The 6,507-nt window shown below is 41.4% G+C and overlaps 1 protein-coding gene across 1 annotated transcript in view; it reads right to left on the bottom strand.

Annotated features, from left to right (window-relative positions):
* Nucleotides 1–6,507, bottom strand: part of LOC144698308 (uncharacterized) — a 319,027-nt gene that overhangs the window by 180,122 nt on the left and 132,398 nt on the right. The window lies entirely within an intron of this gene.

The raw sequence follows: 6,507 nt of genomic DNA, 5'->3' as shown, positions 1-6,507 counted from the left end.
ATGCAATCAATTAGCCTCGATGAGGTTTTTTGCATTAACAGTAACGGCTGTGCCCCCCAGTATCACTGTGAGACGCACCATGTCAGAAACAGTGGTGGACTGTAAAATGCGAAATACAGAGATTCAAATCCACAGCGGTCTCAGAAACCTGATTCGGAATCCTCGAGGAATATGTCAGTCAGATATTTCAGTTAGTACTCGTCATTATGTTTATAAAGCTGATCAAAATACACCTCAAACATATGATCCCCTCTTTAGAATGACAATCAAAACTAATAAAATCAACGCTTTTACACATTTCTTTCAATGCAGTGTTACTTCTAACCATTATTTTTAGGTAATTTTTGTTCTCTTTGACATTCCTGCTGTGATACTGATCACAGATTTTAGCATGCTCCCTCTCTGGGGTTTTTGTATGAGGAGCTCGCTATACACAGCACCGTGACCCACTGTAGTACCACAGTGACACAAACCCGCACAAATACTTCTCTCACTCAATTGATTGCAGCAAAAGTTAAAAAAAAATAATAATAATTCAGTCAACAAAAGGTTTGCAGATTTTAATTGTAACCCACCCATGAGTTTTACTCAGAGTAGAGCTTTGGGCTAATATGATCCCCATTCATATGTGGCACCTGGTCGTCAATTGCGGACATTCTAACCATTAGCCATGCTGAATATCTATACAGGCTTACTTGAATTTTTTTAATTGTGTTTTTTTAATTGGTTTCGTTGATAGCTTTAGGAAATACAGCTTTCCAGTCGAGGTTGAAACATATCGCTTGATATATTTTAAACTAACACTGACCTGTGATTCACTGCAATTACTGTCCATCGGTTTCTGTACGAGCTCTGGACTTGTTCAGGTCGCTGTGAGTGTCTTGCACAGTAATAGATGGCGGTGTCTTCTGGTCTCAGATTCTTAATCTCAATATACGTTGTGGGTGAGGTTCTTGAAGGGATGATTCGACCTTCGACTCCAGGCGCGTAATACTTGGTATTGGACGGAGTATTGTAAGCAAGGAGCCACTCCAGCCCTTTCCCAGGAACTTGTTTAACCCAGTTCATATAGTAGCTGTCCAGATTGTATCCGCTCACCGAACATGATATTTTGTGGGATTCGCCGGGCTTTTTTGTCACAGGAGCCGACTGGGTCAGAACAATATCAGATCGGACATCTGTAAATGTTGAAAGAAATGTAATTTCATTAGATAACAATCCAGTAAATGAATATAAATTTACATCAGACAATAAGCAGAGTTCTGTTGTATAACCATACAGTCAGGGATACTTACAGGGGAAACAAGCCATTAAGAAGCTAAGCCACAGCGCAGACAGCATCCTTCAGCCTCTGGGTATAACTGACTTGGGAACGTGTCTCTCCGTTGCAGTAGTGGCTACGGATGGTTGGACCTGGAGCTGAACCGCCCCGTTATTTATATTGCTGGATCCAAATGTGAGAGAGAGGGCTGGAGAATGGGAGTCAACTCTCCTCCCCCAGTAACAGCCTGACTCCTCCTCTTTTTTCCTGTCTGAGTCCAGGTGTGTAAACCATTATTAACTATTGGTAATCCGTGTACCCCAAACAAACCTGGTTTTATTGGCGATTTATTGCTTGGGATTAGATACCATATTTACAAAGCACATTTAGTTTAAACTTGAATTTCTGTTGTATTTACAATCCAGATAAACACCACACATGTGGACAATGTCCAATTAATTCCAGATGGACCTAAACGCTCTCGTGAATTTTTTTTTTGAAGATCTGGCGCGATCTCCCCCGTGTCCAGAGCCAATATTTATCCCTCAGTCAGCATCCCAAAACAGATTATCTGGTGATTCATCGCAGTAGAGTTTGTTGGATCTTGCTGTGTGCAAATTAATGGTCGCGTTTCCCTGCACTACAATGGTGATTATATATTTATCTTAAAAAATCTTCATCGCCTGTAAAGCGATTTGACATACGCTGAGGTTCTCAAAAGCATTTCGTAAATGCAAGACTTTCTTATTCCCTTTGGTTACTGTTTGTTAGATAGAAGATAAAGGATACAAATGTTGCTGATATTTGTCGAGGGAAAGCGATGATGTTTCTCCCAGGGCATCGAAAGTTTCGGAATGGTATCACTTCATTTCAGATATAATCCATCGTGAAATGTGCGGCTTTGCTTTAAAGCAAACCGCCCTGAATCAGCATCCAGACTGGGATTGTAATTCAGAAGACTGACTTTCATTGGGTCAAGTAGAAAATTATTAATGGAATCAAATATTTCAGGTATTGAGATGTTTATATCTGTCTGATACCAGCTCAGCTTACATTGTCTTTTGATTAATTGCAAAGCCGCTCTAAATTATCAGCTAATTTGGCCTTCATTAATTAATGTCTCAAACACTTTACCTTCTTCTATTCGTGTTTATTCTGTTCTGCACATGCCGTATATCAAACACAATTTCCTAACCTCACATCATAAGGAATACAATTTAGATTAACATTGCCTAATGATTCATTAGCTGATGAATGTATTCCCAGTTTGTTCAGCAATACATTCAACCCATATCTCTCCTGCACAGACAGGGACAGAAACCCAGCATTCCACCATCAGGGAGGGGTGATAATTCACATTATAATTTACAGAAAACATCTGTGGCTGCTGTGCTGAAAATTCAACAAGCTGTTTCCAGCCCGCTGATCACATATAGGAAGCCAACTAGAACCCAGGTGTTATTAGTAATGAATTGTATTTATACATAGATCTGCCCAGCAACAATATGCTCAAATAGTTCAGACTCTTCTCCATTGGTTATATGAACGTCCATTTCGAATTGCTTAATATCTTCACATTGATTCCCAAATATGTGCCTTCTCTGAAGAGCAGGGTTATGAGCCCTAGAGATGATTCCCGCATCCCGGGGCCATTGGCACATCATTGTGCACAAACCGAAGAAATAATTCAAAGAATCAGGGGCCTATCTGACTCTTTAGGAAGCGCAAAACCTGAACGTGATTTGTGGAGGCTGGGGAATATTTGAAACACCAGAATATATAAACCCTGTGGATAATCTCGAGAACCTGGGCCGGGCAGACTTACCAGAAGCACAAATGCTGTTAATTATCCCCAGAATTTGCGTATATCTGAGACAAGCCCCCCTAGGAGCTGAAACCCTGGGGATTGCTTCCAGATGCTGGGTCTATCTGACACGGAATGTTCTGGAATTACAAATCCTATTAATGATTCCTTGGTACTAGGCCTATGTGGCGCAGACACACCTTGGAACGCAAGCCCTGGCATTTTCTCCACATGCTGGGCCTATCTGACACAGACACTCAGGCGAGCACAAACCCTATGAGTAATTCCCTGTTTTGGGGCCTATATGAAACAGGCACATTAGGGAGCACCTCCTGGACTGATTTCCTGCAGTAGAGAATGCATATCCGAGCTTAAAGGGTGAAGCCACTAAACTTGAAGGTGGGAGAATCATTGTCCCACAATAGGCATTTTTTGAAAAATGTTGGGGGAAAAACAGTGCAAGTAATATTAATATGAAAGGATGACAGCGGAGAAAGAAATAGAGTGAAATTCACAGTATTTTGTTGTTGCCTCCCAGATTTATGCACATATGTTTCAGGACTTTATGTTTGAACCCCTCCTATCAGGGTTCTGTCACTTTCACAGCGCTAAAAGTGTCTTTATCAAAGTCAAAAATGAGATGTTTTGTGATTGTGACGTGGGAAACAATCCATTCTCATGATTCTCCAATTGTCTGTAGGGTTTGACATAGTTAAGCATATCTGCCACCCACACCTACTCCCATACCCCCCATACATACTTTCAGGTGACCAGATGCGTTGTACTGCACTCAAATGACCAGAAAATAATTTTATGAAGACATTGATCCCTCTGACGCACCTCTGGATTACCCCAGGTATTAATCTTTGATATCCTCATATTTCTCACCGACGTACCCGTCCGTGACGTCACCCATATACACAGCATCAGACCCCGTACGCATTACACCCAGCTCTAATTCACCATCAGCTTTCCCGATCCCTCCAGTGTTTCTCAGCTGCCAATCCGCTAATCGACCATCAAGTACGAAGTGAGCGGAAATTTCCTCAAACAAAACATTTGGAAAGCGAGGCCTTTTTCTTTAGCCCCAGGACAAAATTAGCCACCGATTACATCTCTTTCCATGATCAATGTCCGAAGATGAACCAGATCACTCGCAGGTTTGGCGCCTGATCTGACCCTGAGCTGAAATTTTCACTCAAGCTTCCCTTAAATAGCAATAAAAACTCTTCTATCTCTATTACATCTCCCGTCTCAGGTCTAGCCTCGGCACAACTGCTGCTGAACGCTTAGCATTTTCTCCTCTAAATTTTACAATTCCAATTGCTTCCTGAGAAGCCTCCCATCTTCCACTTTCTATAAATAAGAGCTCATCCTAATTTCGCCTGCCGGTACCCTAACTCGCACCATGCCCTAAACACCCATCAACCTATTCTCCTTGACGCAATGTGGGTCTCGACTAAGTAATGCATCAGTAATGAAATTATCACTTTAAAAAAATCCCTCCATTTCCTCTTCCCTCACTGACACTCTAACCTCCTTCAGCCTTACAATTACCCTTGAGTTGGTAATGGAATGGTCAATGGGAAATTGCTTTCTAAACAAGAACATAGAATATATGGATTATTAATGCATATTAGTGTTACTAAAGGACCTACATTTTACTTTCAATCAAATGAAATAAAATGTTGAAACCTAGCTCACAAAGATAATCATTTATCTTTGTGAAATTCAAATAGAAATATTAAGAATGATTTGTTTGCCCAAACACACACACACACACACACACACACACACAGGCCTGCACATACACAGAAATACACACGCACACTCACATACAGAGAAACACACACACACACACATGTACACACATTCACATACAGACAAACAGATACACACACATATACATGCACACTCTCACACACACAAACAGAAACACACACAAACACATATCCTCCCTCCATCTCTCTCTCTTTTACAAGCTCTCACACACACAAATACATACAAACAGACGTTGCTTGTTTTCTTTCGACTTGTTACCTTTAGCCAGGTGAGTGTTTTGTGTTTGGTAAACATTAGGACCTTGCGACAGCCCACGTGGGAGTTCTGTATGGCCAACGTTCCAAGCTTTGCCAACACAGCCTGTAAGTCACATGAAAGGTAAATAGGAAAACCTATCCTTAACGTAGGTGAAAAAAAAACCGAAGAACATTCGGCACAGTACACCTCAAGTATGAATTACTAAACATGGCAACCGAGTTTGTCACTAAATATTGAAGCATCAGTGAACTGTTGCTCACCTTTAGTTTTGTAACTCAATTCCGGGCCATCTCTGGATGATCGGTACAAGATGCAGCCCTTCCATTCAACACAATTATTACCCACGTAATACCAGGGCAACTCGGAATTTTACACAGCTGATGATCGGTATTAGCAAGATTAAATGTATTTCTCTATCAAAAATGATTGCAAACTGCCTCCACAAGCAAACATACACCTTCACTTATGTTAAAGCCTATCTATCAATCTACCAGTCACTCAGACAGAGGCAAGCACAGTATAAAGTGAGAAATGTTCTTGTGCAATAATAAGTGAGACAGAGTTTGTGTAACATGAAAAGTAGAATGGTTTGGTGCAGCAATACCTGAGGCTGCTGCCAATGCAGTATAAACAGAGGGATGGTCTCGTGCAGTAGCAACTGAGGTATTGCCCACTGTAAAATAAACCGGGGTCTCGTCCAAGAATTACCGAATCATAGATCCCAAGGTTAGACAGAATCATAGAAATATACAGCATGGGAGGAAGCCATTCGGTCCAATGTGTCTACGTCAACCGACAGGCAACCACTCAACATAATCCCATTTCCCAGCTCTTGGTTCATTGACGTGCAGGTTATGGCACTTCAAGCCTCTACAAGGACTTTAAAAGATGTTATACGGGTTTCTGCATCGACCACTCTTTCAGGCAGTGAATTGCAGATCTCCATCATCCTTTTGATAAAAAGGAAATCCCATTGAATCCCCTATGAATCTCCGACCTCTCACCATAAAAGTAAGTTGAATGTAGATAAACACCACCTCAACCAAGGGGAATCTGGCCTTCCTACTCGCTCTATCTGACCACTCATAATTGTATATACTTCGAATAGTTTCGCCTCAGCCTCTTCTATTCAAAAGGCAACAACCATCGCTTGTCTAACATTTAACCATAATTAGAATTCCCCAGTTCATTCAACATCCACGTAAATCTCCTCTGAACCCACTATCGTTGAATGGCATCTTGCCTGGTTTGAGGTGAACAGGAATGCACGCAGTAGTCAGCCTGTGGCCCAACCATTGTTTTCACAGTTCCAGCATAACTTTCCAACTCTTCTGTGCTATGCTCCCTCTAATACAGTCAACTGTCCCTGTGTAATATTGACCATCTGATATACTTATCCCGC

The sequence above is a fragment of the Cetorhinus maximus genome, chromosome 23 (genome assembly GCF_964194155.1).
Source record: "Cetorhinus maximus chromosome 23, sCetMax3.hap1.1, whole genome shotgun sequence".
NCBI lineage: Eukaryota > Metazoa > Chordata > Chondrichthyes > Lamniformes > Cetorhinidae > Cetorhinus > Cetorhinus maximus.
Note: the sequence above shows the minus strand (reverse complement) of the source record. Positions and strands in the feature narration are given on the sequence as shown.